The sequence below is a fragment of the Oncorhynchus keta genome, chromosome 35 (genome assembly GCF_023373465.1).
Source record: "Oncorhynchus keta strain PuntledgeMale-10-30-2019 chromosome 35, Oket_V2, whole genome shotgun sequence".
In the NCBI taxonomy this organism is placed as follows: Eukaryota; Metazoa; Chordata; class Actinopteri; order Salmoniformes; family Salmonidae; genus Oncorhynchus; species Oncorhynchus keta.
In genome coordinates, this window is record NC_068455.1 from 24,243,908 (window position 1) to 24,260,948 (window position 17,041).

General features: G+C 47.8%; 1 protein-coding gene and 1 long non-coding RNA gene across 7 annotated transcripts in view; both read left to right on the plus strand.

Moving 5' to 3' along the window:
* LOC118369066 (homeobox protein Meis2) overlaps positions 1-17,041 on the plus strand; it is a 126,761-nt gene that overhangs the window by 90,424 nt on the left and 19,296 nt on the right. The gene's annotated exons all lie outside the window — the stretch shown is intronic.
* On the plus strand, positions 8,541-12,259 carry LOC127915914 (uncharacterized). Of its 2 annotated transcripts, XR_008092906.1 has the most exons (4): positions 8,541-10,102; positions 10,669-10,870; positions 11,050-11,778; positions 11,820-12,259. It is a non-coding gene; the product is annotated as an uncharacterized LOC127915914 (long non-coding RNA). The 2 variants fall into 2 exon arrangements; XR_008092907.1 differs by having other exon boundaries at positions 10,669-10,773; positions 11,095-12,259.

Consider the following 17,041-nt stretch of genomic DNA (forward strand, 5'->3'; position numbering starts at 1 on the left):
CACCAGAATACACTACCCCCACCTTACCTCTACTACCAATACCACCAGAATACACTACCCCCCCACCTTACCTCCACTACCAATACCACCAGAATACACTACCCCCCACCTTACCTCTACTACCAATACCACCAGAATACACTACCCCCCACCTTACCTCTACTACCAATACCACCAGAATACACTACCCCCCCCACCTTACCTCTACTACCAATACCACCAGAATACACTACCCCCCACCTTACCTCTACTACCAATACCACCAGAATACACTACCCCCCACCTTACCTCTACTACCAATACCACCAGAATACACTACCCCCCACCTTACCTCTACTACCAATACCACCAGAATACACTACCCCCCCCACCTTACCTCTACTACCAATACCACCAGAATACACTACCCCCCACCTTACCTCTACTACCAATACCACCAGAATACACTACCCCCCCACCTTACCTCTACTACCAATACCACCAGAATACACTACCCCCCCACCTTACCTCTACTACCAATACCACCAGAATACACTACCCCCCACCTTACCTCTACTACCAATACCACCAGAATACACTACCCCCACCTTACCTCCACTACCAATACCACCAGAATACACTACCCCCCCCACCTTACCTCTACTACCACTACCACCAGAATACACTACCCCCCACCTTACCTCTACTACCAATACCACCAGAATACACTACCCCCCCCACCTTACCTCTACTACCAATACCCCCAGAATACACTACCCCCCACCTTACCTCTACTACCAATACCACCAGAATACACTACCCCCCACCTTACCTCCACTACCAATACCACCAGAATACACTACCCCCCACCTTACCTCTACTACCAATACCACCAGAATACACTACCCCCCACCTTACCTCTACTACCAATACCACCAGAATACACTACCCCCCACCTTACCTCTACTACCAATACCACCAGAATACACTACCCCCCACCTTACCTCTACTACCAATACCACCAGAGTACACTACCCCCCACCTTACCTCCACTACCAATACCACCAGAATACACTACCCCCCCCACCTTACCTCTACTACCAATACCACCAGAATACACTACCCCCCACCTTACCTCTACTACCAATACCACCAGAATACACTACCCCCCCCACCTTACCTCTACTACCAATACCACCAGAGTACACTACCCCCCCCCACCTTACCTCCACTACCAATACCACCAGAATACACTACCCCCCACCTTACCTCTACTACCAATACCACCAGAATACACTACCCCCACCTTACCTCTACTACCAATACCACCAGAATACACTACCCCCACCTTACCTCTACTACCAATACCACCAGAATACACTACCCCCCACCTTACCTCTACTACCACTACCACCAGAATACACTACCCCCACCTTACCTCCACTACCAATACCACCAGAATACACTACCCCCACCTTACCTCTACTACCAATACCACCAGAATACACTACCCCCACCTTACCTCTACTACCAATACCACCAGAATACACTACCCCCCCACCTTACCTCCACTACCAATACAACAAGATCATACACTAACCCCCACCTTACCTCCACTACCAATACCACCAGAATACACTACCCCCCCACCTTACTTCCACTACCAATACCACCAGAGTACACTACCCCCCCACCTTACCTCCACTACCAATACCACCAGAATACACTACCCCCCCACCTTACCTCTACTACCAATACCACCAGAGTACACTACCCCCCCACCTTACCTCTACTACCAATACCACCAGAGTACACTACCCCCGACCTTACCTTCACTAAGAATACCACCAGAATACACTACCCCCCACCTTACTTCCACTACCAGTACCACCAGGACCGCCACACAAGCCAAACCCGCCAGCCGCCCCCACCCCATGTTACACATGCTATATGGTGGATTAAGGTTTTGGTGGCCTGGCCAGCAGTCTCTTTGTAGATGGCTTAGCATATAACTGGGGGTGGTGGATTAAATAAAATGATCACAGAAGCAAAGAAATGATACAGGAATTACTTATCCAAATACTAGCCAGGTTTTATCTGAGGCTTCATTTTGTTCAGTTCATTCTCGGGGTGATGTTCAGATTAATTGAACTGACAACTTCCTTTCAGAATTCTGGGAAGGTATTTGCACGGATTTCAGGTCTTACACAAACTTAATTACATGGAACCCCATTTTATCATTCTAATTCCATGTAGCGAGGGTTCTATTTACAAATGAGAAGTCCCTGCCTTTTATTCACAGCTTTCCTTAATATATTTATCAAAGCGGGTTCATTTACAAAGTGCTCTATCTGTCGGGTACAGGCGGGCCGACATTAAGCAAGCTTTTAGGTTTATCACACTCCCAGCCTGACAAGACACCCGAGGGTCAATAGATTTTTTTTGGTTCCATGATTCATTTATTTTCTCATTTTTCCTGGATCACAATGAGAAACATGCCTGGAGAATTAGTTCAGTTTGTCTGCCTTATCTGTCAGACCATTTTTTTCTCCCCCCTCTCTCTCTCTCTCTCTCTCTCTCTCTCTCTCCTTTTTTTTTGCAGAAGTCAAGCTACTTAAATTGGCCACAGGAACCGCTGTTATCAGACTTTAATGCCCCCTACAGTGTGGATAGCATTTCAATTACACCAGTAACCAAAGATTAGCCCCCGCTTGCCTTTTTCATGCATCGCCGTGCTGCTGTTTCGAGACGCTCCTTACCTACAGGAGCAGAAAATTGAGTTGCCTTGCCTGTGTCATGGTGATTAATGCAGAAATAGTCTACTAACCTGAGAGGAATGAGAGCAAGCGAGAGAGTAAGAGAGAAATAGCGACTGAGAGAGACAGATAGATAGTGTCTCCATTCATGGAGGCCTTGATGTCCAAACCCCATTCACACCAAATGTCACCGATTCATTTCTAAACAGGCTGAAAATGCCTTTGTTACACTTATATATTTGTGCTAGCTAACAAAAACACATCAGGAATATGTTTCCACAAATAAAGAGGGGCTTATAGGGACATCTGTGGGCATGTCTCCGGTGGCATTGTGCAGTAGAGGTGGGTCAAGGGGAGCCACCACCATGTTTTTGGGTGTTTTACGGGGCACGAAAGATGAGCCACAGGATGTTTTGTTTTTATAACCAGGCATGACGGTGTGGTGAGTTAGAGTGAAATATCCCTTTGGTTTGGACCCCATCCCCTCGGCCCACAGGCCCCTCTCCCTCTGGACTGGTGTCGTTTCCTCACAGGGCCAAGAGCCTAAGAGATGGTTCCTCCTTCCACCCAGGATATGACAGAGGATATTTCAGCATATGAAATTCCTGTTGATAGGGCCAGAAATAAAAAGGCCTCTGAAATTCCTGGCGGGCCGAGTGAGTGCATTGTGTGCTGCTTCCCTTTGATTTGGGGCGCTGCCGGGTCATTGGCTCGCGACAGAGAGATAGACACAGGGAGGGAAAAGAGAGGGAGAATGAGGGACGACTGCCGTCTTCAGTTTCCAGCTCTCTCCCTTGGGTAAGGGTGTGCTGAATCACGGCTTTGTCCGCCGGCACAATCGCTACCCAAGGAGGGCACAAGGGCGCTCTGTGTAGTGTCAATGGACAGCACATCTCCTTCTCTCTCCATCTCACCCTGCTAAGCCCTTCACTAACTTCACCCTGCACACTTACCTGTCCCTCACCACAACTGGATAGGTGGGTCCCAAGGGTACCCCCCCTACCCCTAGAAAGACAAGGCCTTACAATGTATTAGACCTGCAAGCTAATAGGCTAAAACTATGCTAAGTGCTAGCTGGTAGCAAATATGTGTCACCTGCATTAGCTAGCAACCTCACCTGTTTGCTTATACCACCAACACCCCATTAGCTTAGTGCTGCTAATATGGAACAAAATGTTCCGGTTAAAGTACACTTAGTCACTGCACTGATTTGCAATGGAGGAGGTGGGGTTAATTGTTCCTCATACACTGTGTGTGTTTGTAGTTAGAGTGACACTGCACCCTCTGTGTTTGTAGAGTAGACACTGTGTGTACAGTGTAGTGGGAACATTAGTCTACCATTAGTTAGTGCCTTGTTTGTTCTGCTTAGAGTCTGGAGATTAGCATCATGCTAACGGTATTGGAGAGTGGTCAGAAAACATTTGATTGAGATTTTACACCTGCATTGTTTGCTGTTTGGGGTTTTAGGCTGGGTTTCTGTACAGCACTTTGAGATATCAGCTGATGTACGAAGGGCTATATAAATAAATTTGATTTGATTTGATTTGATTTTATTGAAAAGGAGGGTGAGGATCGTGACTACAGGTTCTGCCTAGCAGAGGAGGTGAATCAGCAGGCCTTGGCTCAGGTTGAGATGCCTTGGAACAGCGCGGGGACTGGAGGCAAGAATCCACAATATAGAATCCAGCTGCAGTTGTCATTATGAGCAGAATGCAACAGCTCTGTGTCCTTCTATCAATCTGGGCTAAATGGGGCCTGACCGGATCCTTTCATGTCTCAGCATCAGGCTCAGCATGACATACCCCCGCTCACCACCATCAACACACTGGCCATGCCATTATTTACCCTCACACACACACACACACACACACACACACACACACACACACACACACACACACACACACACACACACACACACACACACACACACACACACACACACACACACACACACACACACACACACTGGGTTATTACTCAGCCATTGAAAGATGATTCCGATGACAGAAGACCGAATAGAGCAACACCCTCATTATTCCCTCATCTCACAGGCAGGAAGGACATGTCCATGTCACAGAGAGGGAGAAAGGGGGAGGGAGGGAGGGAGGGAGGGAGGGAGAGAGAGAGAGAGAGAGAGAGAGAGAGAGAGAGAGAGAGAGAGAGAGAGAGAGAGAGATATTCAGAGTGAGAGCGAGAGAGGGAGAGAATATAGAGAGTCAGAGAGAGGGAGAGAGATGGAAAAGAGAGAGAGAGAGTGAAGGAGAGAGAGAGAAATAGAGAGAGTCAGAGAGAGAGAAACAGAGAGAGAGTCAGAGGGAGAGAGAGAGAGAGAGAGAGAGAGAGAGAGAGAGAGAGAGAGAGAGAGAGAGAGAGAGCATGGCTCTGAGGCCATAATGACTGAGTGTCATTGCACTGGAGCACTGAGCCACACATGATTTCTACTTGTCCGACTCGTCACTTGCAAAAACTCACACACACACACACACACACACACACACACACACACACACACACACACACACACACACACACACACACACACACACACACACACACACACACACACACACACACACACACACACACACACACACACACACACACAGAGAGAGAGGCTCTAATTAGCAACAGAAAGGAATACAATGAGTGAGTTATTAAGACACACAGGGGCGGATCTGGTACAAACTTTGGCCCCTGTCAGAACACAGGTCACATGATAAGGAGATGGATATCTGGCAAACCATGGCGCCAAGTGCCCATTGATGCCAAGGCTGGAGATTGTCAGGCTGATGGTATCTCTAGGATCTAGGAGAGGCAAAGTGAGGTGATACGGGGGGCTTTCGAAGGGGGATATGGGGTCTGCACCCCTAGAAAGTGTTGAGTGATGTCACAGTCTTGGACCGCACCACGCCATTTTTCCTCCCATCCTGCCAGAATCAGTAAAGTTTCGATTTTTATTCTCGCATTCTGCTCGCTGTAGTCAAGCCTGTTGTACTGTAGTTAGTGTCCTAGCTAGCATATAGCCTGACTGCAGTGGAGCTCCCTTCTCAGCATGCTATCCCCCTCTCTCCCTCAGACTTGGACTCACAGTAGAGAGCCATATGCTGCTTTAGATTCACATGCAACATCTTATTAGTGGTGTGGATGAACTGGATACACAACGTGTGTCTATAGTGGTGTCTGGTGGATGAAAAGAAGACTAAGGCCAGCTTTTGTTACTTCACTTATTGCAAGCTTTTTCCTCCCCCTTGAGAAAGCCCAATGAGGCACTTAGAAAGAGGGCCTTTTATGATTTTGACCATTTTTTACGACCCTCCATCTTGGCGTGAGGAGCTGTTATGAAATGCTAAATAATAACTCATATTTTCCAAATGTAATGTAAAAATATGAAATTGTCCCGACACCGTCTTGTGTTTTTAATATCCTCTCACTCATCTAAGCATTTTGGGGTTTTACAGAGAGCCATTTGAGTTCCTTTCCACCCTCTCTTCTTCTCTCTCTGTTTCTCTTCCTCAACCTCTCTCACCCTCTCTTTCTCCTGCATTGGTGGGATAGTTGACTGAAGTTGCTGGTTATCCATTTAACTTTGACCCAGATGGAAATGTCAGGCCTTTTTTTGGCTGTGAACTGGGAGTCCCAACGGCGGCCATCTTGTGCTCCTGGACATCTAAATATACAGCTGGAGTGTGGAGCTGCCAGGTGGATGTCTATCTCTATCTCTCTGTGTGTGTGTGTGTGGGGGGGGGGGCTTGTGGGTGTATGTGTGTTTGTGTGTGTGCTTGCTTGCGTGTGTTTGTGTGTGTGCTTACCAGGCACTGCCAACACAGGCTCCATGATCCTCTCATTTAGGGACCGCTAATTGGCAGTTAATTAGCAGAATTGACTCTGTTGTCGGATCCCAAGTGCCTCACCCCCCCCCAACACCCCCCTTCCTCCAGGATCATTTGATAAAGCTGTAATATTAATCCCACTTTAGTCAAGCAATTTTCCGTGTTTGGGAGGATAAAAACACGTTTTTATTATTGCCAGAACAGAATCCCTCTTGTGTCGTGTATCAGTTTTATTTGGTTAATGGTTTTGCTAAGGGTGGCTGAATGAGAGACTAAAGGCTAGCTCAGTCACACACAGACACACCCATATATCTATTTAAAGTGCCACACACACACGGTTCTCACACTCAGGCATTAGCGTAACATGCGTACAGTAAGTGCTTTCACAGCTGATTAATGTGTGTGGCATTGTGTCTGCCTCTGTGTGTCATGGGTAGCAGTGCCAACTGTGATGGTTAGGTGAGATTAACAACACAGTGTCCACCTGTCTGGGTAGGAAGGACCAAATTGGGTCGTAGGCTGGCACTGTGCGCCCACCACGCCATGGTCACGGGGTGAGAAAGGTGCCCACCTCTGTGTTAGAGGGGAGTTCTGAAAAACAGGGGGCTGTTTAATAAAAGCACGTTCAGCTAATCATAGAAAAATGAAGCCTTTTTTTGGGGTAACTAAGTCCATCCTTTCCAGAGAGAGTTGTAGAAATGTCAGAACACAGCACCGTGCTAGAAGAAGCCAGGCAAGGAAGGAAGAGAGGGAGGGAGAGAAAGAGGGAGAGGGAGAGGGGGCGAGAAAGAGAGGGGAGGGGGGTGTCTTTGTACTTCTCTTCTCCTTTTGGCTCTTTTATTCCTCAATGGCTTGGTTTTATTGGTGGGTTGTTTAATAACAAGGGCTCTGCGTTTGAAATGAAGTCGAACTGCCTTTGCGTGGGCGAGACTCCTTTTTATTTTAAGGTGGTAATTTCTGTTCAGGGGTAAGAGCTGGAAAGAGCGAGAACTAGAGAGATATATACGCAAGAGAGATATACGCACACAAGCAGAGAGCAAAAGGGTGACAGAGAGTGGATGAGAGAGAATTCATGGAGAATACAAGGGGGAAAGGAGGTTAATTTATTTCATTTGCAGGTAGACAGTTTAAAAAAGAAAGCACGAGGGAAGAGAGAAAAAGTGAAGGATGCCGTTTTCATGAATAAGCAGCAGAATGCGCACGGCCAACCAGTGTAAGCCTGGCAGAATCATGCAGTGCCTGGGGCCATCTGTGAGCAGAATAGCAATTTTATTACTTTGTCATTAAACCAATTTCACAGCTGTATTGTTTGTTAATGAGCAGCAGCAAACAAGCGAAGATGTCACATACCAGAATAACAGCAAGAGTTGTGACCCTGCTCTCTCTCTCTCTCTCTCTCTCTCTCTCTCTCTCTCTCTCTCTCTCTCTCTCTCTCTCTCTCTCTCTCTCTCTCTCTCTCTCTCTCTCTCTCTCTCTCTCTCTCTCTCTCTCTCTCTCTCTTTGTCCCTCATTCTTACGATCCTATTTCTTCTTCCCTCTCCCACTTTCTTTATATCTTTCCATTCTTCTCTTCACCACTCTCTCTCTCTCTCTCTCTCTCTCTCTCTCTCTCTCTCTCTCTCTCTCTCTCTCTCTCTCTCTCTCTCTCTCTCTCTCTCTCTCTCTCTCTCTCTCTCTCTCTCTCTCTCTCTCTCTCTCTCTCTCTCTCTCTCTCTCTCTCTCTCTCTCTCTCTCTCTCTCTCTCTCTCTCTCTCTCTTTGTCCCTCATTCTTACGATCCTATTTCATCTTCCCTCTCCCACTTTCTTTATATCTTTCCATCCTTCTCTCTCTCTCTCTCTCTCTCTCTCTCTCTCTCTCTCTCTCTCTCTCTCTCTCTCTCTCTCTCTCTCTCTCTCTCTCACTCTCTCACTCTCCATCCCCTCTCTCTCCATCTTTTCCTCCCTCCCTGGGTTAGAGGGTTCCCTGGCCAATAAAATGTAAAGTCTATACAGTCAAATCTCTATTTATGAGCTTCCATTTGCCTTTAGAGCTCGTTGGGATGAATGGTTTCTCCATGGGCTTTCAGACACTACAGCTGGAAGGGCCTGGAATATTGGCCTGTTATGTAGCACTAAAGTCCAGCATTTGCTACCAATGTCAAGCACCAATAGAACAGGCATTGGAATTGATACAAGTCTGGGATCAGAATCAGTGATGTCATGCATACAGTATTGCAGAGAGACTAAATGTATGAGAAGTGGTTTTGTTTCTCATCATCAGACCCACCAGACCTTACTAATGAACACAGATTACACTGATGTTGATGTCACCCCTCCAAATCATGCCTAAAATAAAGCGGCTAGTGATGTCTGGGTCTATGGACAACAACGACGTCTCTCTCCGCGTTGAGAGCCACTGTAAGCAGGAGGAGATGTGGCATCCTGCACATGTTCAGTGCAAGGTGCAATTGAAACATCATCGGTAGTAATGGGGGAGATAAATATTCATAAGGCTGGGGGAAAATCACAGATTATACTGATAAGGGCCTCATTGTGAGCCTCTCTTTCTCTCCCTAAACCAGGCTCTGCATAATATTTCTGGTTTAATACCTCCAGCTTCCTCTGATAACTTCATCAAGGGGGGTGTTTGCCACTTATTTCATTGATACTTCATCCATAACAAGCGGAACCCTAGTAAATCTCGTTTAAACAAACAAAGCCCTGTATTGATTTATAGGGTCCTCCATGATGGGATTATTGGCATCGCAGACACCTTGCCTCGCAGCCATAGCGCACCCAGCCGTACAATATGCACAAAACATGAATAAATAATACATTAAGGTTGTTGTGGATGTGATTACAATGGTGCTAGGAAAGAGAGAGATATACAGAGAGATAATGAGGGAAAGATAGGTGGAGTAGGGGGGTACTAGGTAGCGTTCAGAATTGACACCACTCCAGGAGTTAGACAGGAAGAGGGTCAGAGAGATAAAGAGAGAGTGAGAGAGAGAGAGAGAGACAGAGGGAGAGGGAGAGTGAGAGGTGGAGAGCATGCCTGGACAGAGAGAGAGAGAGGTAGAGATCATTCCTAGAGAGAGAGAGAGAGAGAGAGATGTAGAGAGCATGCCTGGACAGAAAGAGAGAGAGAGAGAGAGAGAGAGCATGCCTGGACAGAAAGAGAGAGATAGAGAGAGAGAGAGAGAGAGAGAGAGAGAGAGAGGGGTAGAGAGCATGCCTGGACAAAAAGAGAGAGAGAGTTAGAGAGCATGCCTGGACAGAAAGAGAGAGAGAGATGTAGAGAGCATGCCTGGACAGAAAGAGAGAGAGAGGTAGAGAGCATGCCTGGACAGAAAGAGAGAGAGAGAGAGAGAGAGAGAGAGAGAGAGAGAGAGAGAGAGAGAGAGAGAGAGAGAGAGAGAGCATGCCTGGACAGAAAGAGAGAGAGAGAGAGAGAGAGAGAGAGAGAGAGAGAGAGAGAGAGAGAGAGAGAGAGAGAGAGAGAGAGAGAGGTAGAGAGCATGCCTGGACAGAAAGAGAGAGAGAGAGAGAGAGAGGTAGAGAGCATGCCTGGACACAGAGAGCGAGAGAGAAAGAGGTAGAGAGAGAGGTAGAGAGCAGTTCTGGACAGAAAGAGAGAGAGCGAGAGGTAGAGAGCATGCCTGGACAGAAAGAGAGAGAGAGGTAGAGAACAGGCCTGGACAGAAAGAGAGTGAGAGGTAGAGAGCATGCCTGGACAGAAAGAGAGAGAGAGGTAGAGAGCATGCCTGGACAGAAAGAGAGCGAGAGAGAAAGAGGTAGAGAGAGAGGTAGAGAGCAGGCCTGGACAGAAAGAGAGCGAGAGAGAAAGAGAGAGAGAGAGAGAGGTAGAGAGCAGGCCTGGACACAGAGAGCGAGAGAGAAAGAGGTAGAGAGAGAGGTAGAGAGCATGCCTGGACAGAAAGAGAGAGAGAGAGAGAGAGAGAGAGAGAGAGAGAGAGAGAGAGAGAGAGAGAGAGAGAGAGAGAGAGAGAGAGAGAGAGAGAGAGAGCATGCCAGAAAGAGAGAGAGAGAGAGAGAGAGAGAGAGAGAGAGAGAGAGAGAGAGAGAGAGAGAGCATGCCTGGACAGAAAGAGAGAGAGAGAGGTAGAGAGCATGCCTGGACAGAAAGAGAGAGAGGTAGAGAGCATGCCTGGACAGAAAGCGAGAGAGAGGTAGAGAGCATGCCTGGACAGAAAGAGAGAGAGAGGTAGAGAGCATGCCTGGACAGAAAGAGAGAGAGAGAGAGAGAGAGAGAGAGAGAGAGAGAGAGAGAGAGAGAGAGAGAGAGAGAGAGAGAGAGAGAGGTAGAGAGCATGCCTGGACAGAAAGAGAGAGAGGTAGAGAGCATGCCTGGACAGAAAGAGAGAGAGAGAGAGAGAGAGAGAGAGAGAGAGAGAGAGGAGAGAGAGAGAGAGAGAGAGAGAGAGAGAGAGAGAGAGAGAGAGAGAGAGAGAGAGAGAGAGAGAGAGAAAGAGAGAGAGAGGTAGAGAGCATGCCTGGACAGAAAGAGAGAGAGAGAGAGAGAGAGAGAGAGAGAGAGAGAGAGAGAGAGAGAGGTATCGAGCATGCCAGGACAGAAAGAGAGAGAGAGGTAGAGAGCATGCCTGGACAGAAAGAGAGAGAGAGGTAGAGAGCATGCCTGGACACAGAGAGCGAGAGAGAAAGAGGTAGAGAGAGAGGTAGAGAGCAGTTCTGGACAGAAAGAGAGAGAGTGAGAGGTAGAGAGCATGCCTGGACAGAAAGAGAGAGAGAGGTAGAGAGCATGCCTGGACAGAAAGAGAGCGAGAGAGAGAGAGGTAGAGAGCAGGCCTGGACAGAAAGAGAGCGAGAGAGAAAGCGAGAGAGAGAGGTAGAGAGCAGGCCTGGACAGAGAGAGCGAGAGAGAAAGAGGTAGAGAGAGAGGTAGAGAGCAGGCCTGGACAGAGAGAGCGAGAGAGAAAGAGGTAGAGAGAGAGGTAGAGAGCAGGCCTGGACAGAAAGAGCGAGAGAGAAAGAGGTAGAGAGAGAGGTAGAGAGCAGGCCTGGACAGAGAGAGCGAGAGAGAAAGAGGTAGAGAGAGAGGTAGAGAGCAGGCCTGCACAGAAAGAGCAAGAGAGAAAGAGGTAGAGAGCAGGCCTGGACAGAGAGAGCGAGAGAGAGAGAAAGAGGTAGAGAGAGAGGTAGAGAGCAGGCCTGGACAGAGAGAGTGAGAGAGAAAGAGGTAGAGAGAGAGGTAGAGAGCAGGCCTGGACAGAGAGAGCGAGAGAGAAAGAGGTAGAGAGCAGGCCTGGATAGAGAGAGTGAGAGAGAAAGAGGTAGAGAGAGAGGTAGAGAGCAGGCCTGGACAGAGAGAGCGAGAGAGAAAGAGGTAGAGAGAGAGGTAGAGAGTAGGCCTGGACAGGGAGAGTGAGAGAGAAAGAGGTAGAGAGCAGGCCTGGACAGAGAGAGAATAACTGTCTTAGGTTCACTGGGTTTAGATGGACAGGTAAAGAAGGAGCTCCTGTATGTCTCCTGTTCGCTCTGACTCCCTAACACAACAGCCCCAGGGACTCTCTGTCACACCTGGTCATCTTTACCCTCCACACATACACATACACACGCAGCACCCTCCAATGCACCACTGTTAGCCTGTGTAACACTCCCTTCCACATACTGTAGCAACAACTGCAGCAACAACTGCAGGTTGTTTAGTCGTCTGGGGACAGTCCTCCCTCCCTCCCTCTCTCTCTCTCTCTCTCTCTCTCTCTCTCTCTCTCTCTCTCTCTCTCTCTCTCTCTCTCTCTCTCTCTCTCTCTCTCTCTCTCTCTCTCTCTCTCTGAATCTCTTTCTTCCCTCTCTCTTTCTCTGTCTATTATTCCTTCTATGTTTTACAGAAACCTGCTCCCCCTCTCACATCCCCTATCTATTTCTCTCTCTCTCTCTCTCTCTCTCTCTCTCTCTCTCTCTCTCTCTCTCTCTCTCTCTCTCTCTCTCTCTCTCTCTCTCTCTCTCTCCTCTCCCTGCTGCCAGCCTTCCCAACAAATCTATTTCTAACACTGGACTGATGTCTGGCTTTCTACCCCTAAACGGTGCTTTCTGAGAGTGTGTCCGTCTGCGTGTGTGTTTCTCGTGATTGAGGGTTCAATTAATTATTTAAGAGTCAGAGGGCCTGTAATATTTGACTGATGGCTCTCACAGTCACAAACACAGACAAAATACCACACAGACTCATTCCCTACCTATGTCTCACACACTCTGCCACACACCACTCACACACGTTTTTAATCACTCTCTATACTTCTTTAACACCACGGGAGCAGAAGGAGCAGAAGGAGCAGAAGCTCAGAGTCCTGGCATTGGGGAACCCAGACAGATTTAGGTGTCACTCCTTAATTGCTCAAACTGCTGTGCATTTTCACTGCCGTAAAGTCATGGTTACTAGTAAGGGAGTGTGAGAAAAAACGAGAGGGAGAAAGAACATTTTTTAATGGGGGCACCCTTCTAGCCTCCCACTGGCTCTGTGTTTCTGTCTCTTCCACATGCAAATTAATATCAGTAGTGTGTGTGTGTGTGTGTGTGTGTGTGTGTGTGTGTGTGTGTGTGTGTGTGTGTGTGTGTGTGTGTGTGTGTGTGTGTGTGTGTGTGTGTGTGTGTGTGTGTGTGTGTGTGTGTGTGTGTGTGTGTGTGTGTGTGTGTGTGCGTGAGTGTGTGCGTGCACGCTTTCGTGTTTATGTGTGTGTGGGTGTGAGTACGTGTGTGTGTGTTGCTTAAGGAGAACACACAGGTTTGAAGCCTCTCTGCAGGCCCCCTCTTCTAGGAGCAGCCGGAGCTGAGCTGAGAGCCTCTATTATAGTCTCATAACCCAGAGAGGGGGAATAGATGTTTGATATGAAGCAAAGCAAATAGATTGGCCTTATTTCCTGTCTGGCTGGCATGCTGCAGACACTTGTGTTGCCTAGACGATGCATTAAATTGACACTACATTTTGTTAAAAATCTCACGCCTCCGTCATGTTTCCCCTGGTAATCTACAAAGTTGCCCCGTTTCATATCTGACAGTAAGGGGGAGAGAGGGACATTGAGAGTTGCGCAAATCTCTTTCTCTCGATTACTGAGGACAGAGAGAAAAAGTGAAAGTGACAGAGTGAAAGGAAGGAGAGAAGAGCGGCAGATGAGAGAAAGAAAAAAGGCGCATATTTGTGCGATAGCGCCCTACGATTAGAGGTGAAAACAGAGATTATACCTGAACTCCCCACGGAGACACACAAAGGGCCCCAGCACGCTGGGCATTGTGGGGAAAAGGGAAAGCAGGAGCGGCATGGCAGGGGCAGGGGAGGCTCTCTGTAGAGCACAGAGAATGGGGAGCGGGTGAGCGACCTCGCGAACATTCCTTTAAGGAGGCTGGGCCTAGTGTGTGTGTGTGTGTGTGTGTGTGTGTGTGTGTGTGTGTGTGTGTGTGTGTGTGTGTGTGTGTGTGTGTGTGTGTGTGTGTGTGTGTGTGTGTGTGTGTGTGTGTGTGTGTGTGTGTGTGTGTGTGTGTGTGTGTGTGTGTGTGTGTGTGTGTGTGTGTGTGGGCCACAGTAATGGTAGTGGAGGACTCTCTCCCTTTTTCTATCTCTTTGTGGAGTCAATAAAAGGAAGACAATTGAGACGTTTTGTGGAGTCTTACCCTGGTCGCTGGGCTGGAATTAAATGACAGAGACCAGTTGAACCTCCCAGGTGCTCTGAGGGTTCTGACCTGCGCTGGTGCTTTTTAGGAAAAAGGAGAGGGGAGGGAGGCAACTCAACATATGGGCTGGAGGAAACACACACACTGAGACACATCTAGAAAAAGAAGCCTAACCATGTTCCAGTATGTGTGTACTTATCTCTCTCTGTTTGGATGTGTTCTTTTCCTACGTGTTTGAGGCAGTGTGTGTATGTATATTGCCAGCGTGTGCCTGTGGTATTTCATGCTGGCCCAGCATGTAACGGAGAACCCTGGCCAACCCTAAAGGTGAGAGGCTGGCTTTTGAGGAGTGAAGAGTTACCTTCCAGCGCTGAAGACCTCTGTCACATGGCCCGCGCCAGAGATCCTTGACAGAGGCTAATATTGACATGTACTGGATGTTTTCAACCCCACTTCAAACAAGGGAAAACACAGCTGTTGTTCCCCCTGAGCCTCAATTTGCCCATACAGGGGTAGGAATACCTTTAGTGCACCTATGCATGTTAATAAGATGTTGTCTTTGGGGGAAAGAGTGAGAAATCCAGAGACTGAGGGCTAACAAGAGGATGTAGACCAACTCCTCTCACTAATTCCTCCTCTGCCGGTGATAATCAACAATAATAGCACTAGTAAAAACATTCCAGAGCAAAGGTGACTGCCTGGAGAAGAAAGGGGATTAATAAGGGGAGTGATTAGGGTTCCTTCTGAGCGAAGAGAGAGAAAGAAAGACAGATAGAAGGAGAGAGAGAGACGTGCATTCTTCCCCCTCCTTAACAGCCTAAAAACGGGTAGAGCTAGGTGCAGGTTAGCAGCGTTGCCGGGTTGCTACAAAAGGCCTCTTTCATACAGGTGTGTTGACGCCCGGGGCAGGATTGGCCATGGTCCATTCCATTTGGATTTGAACAATAACTAGCATATCTCTTTAAAAAGAAGGGCAGGGCGAAGCGTCAAAAGGAGATGCCTGAGAGCCCTACCGGAAAAAACCCTGTTGCAGTTGTCAGAGCTTGTTGATGTTGCGGGGAAGAGAAACTGGAGAGTTCCCCCTCTATTTCCCCCTCGTGTTTTTGCTTTATTTTCTTTCCCAATTTTTCTCTGGATTTCCAGTGGTTAACGTGGGTTTTGTGCCAAGGGGCGAGACAGAGTAGGGAGAAGAGAGGAGTAACGGAGGAACAAAGTCGTGGCTGTGTGAGGAGCAGCAGCTACTGCTGCTATCCGGATCAATGTAGCGACAACCTTGAGCTTCCTGGCCCTGTGGCCCCAGCCATTGGCCACAGGAGGTGGTTTTGACAGACAGTCAGCAGTTGAGGTCTGACCGGCCGGACCTACCACTGGGGTCAGCCCCACTACCACCAGCCTCACCCCACAGGGGTAACCTCCCTAAAGTGGACAGTTGAGTCATTTTGGGGGATGTTGAGTTGTGAGGGTGTCTTTGTGGATAGAGTAAGACATATTGGTCTCACTGCCCGAAGCGAATACTGCATTGTCTGTGTGCTTAGGGTCGTTGTCCTGTTGGAAGGTGAACCTTCACCCCAGTCTGAGGTCCTGAGTGCTGTGGGGCAGGTTTTCATCAAGGAATTCTCTGTACTTTTCTCCATTCATATTCCCCTCGATCCTGACTAGTCTCCCATTCCTGCTGGTGAAAACGTCCCCACAGCATGATGTTACCACCACCATGCTTCACCATAGGAATGGTGCCAGGTTTCCTCCAGAAAAATGTTCAATATTGGTTTCATCAGACCAGTGAATCTTCCTTCTCATGGTCTGAGAGTCCTTTAGGTGCCTTTTGGAAAACTCCAAGCGGGCTGTCATGTGCCTTTTACTGAGGAGTGGCTTCCGTCGGGCCACTCTACCATAAGGTCTGATTGGTGGACTGCTGCAGAAATAGTTGTCCTTCTGGAAGGTTCTCCCATCTCCACAGAAGAACTCTGGAGCTCTTGCAGAGTGACCATCAGGTTCTTGGTCACCTCCCTGACCAAGGCCCTTCTCCACAGATTGCTCAGTATGGCCTGGCGGCGAGCTCTAGGAAGAGTCTTGGAGCTTGACTGACAATTCATTCGACCTCATGGCTTGGTTTTTGGTTAACGTGCACTGTCAACTGTGGGACCTTATATAGACAGGTCCGTGCAATCAATATATTTTACCACAGGTGGAATCCAATCAAGTTGTAGAAACATCTCAAGGAAACAGGATGCACCTGATGCTCAATTTCTCATCTCATAGCAAAGGGTCTGTATACTTATGTAAATATGGTATTTCTGTTTTTGTTTTGTCATTATGGGCTATTGTGTGTAGATTCATGAGGAAAACAATTGATTTAATCAATTTTAGAATAAGACTGTAATGTAACAAAAAGTGCAAAAAGTTCAGAGGTCTGAATACTTTCCAAATGCATTGTATTTGGTAGAGGGTGACGTTCCTCACCCATAAGCCTGACATAGATCATCTGATGGCTTATTATTGACACATTTATACAGGTAGAAAGACCTGATATGGAGTCAAGCACCACTTCCCTCACACTGCAGTCAGTAACCCCACTTCTGCACCACAGAGAGAGAGAGAGAGAGAATTAGGTAGAGAGAGAGAGAACTAGAACGAGGGAAAGATTGAGAATGAGGGAGAGAGAGGGGGGGGATGAGGTAGAGAGAGAGAGAACTAGAACGAGGGAAAGATCGAGAATGAGGGAGAGAGAGAGTGCCGCAGTGCTATTGATTTATTTTAATTAGCTGCTCGTTAAATCGTGTCAGTTTGCAAAACAAATATATAATTCTTTGTCTGATTTTCCACTACACTCTTAATGACTTCTAGCTGCA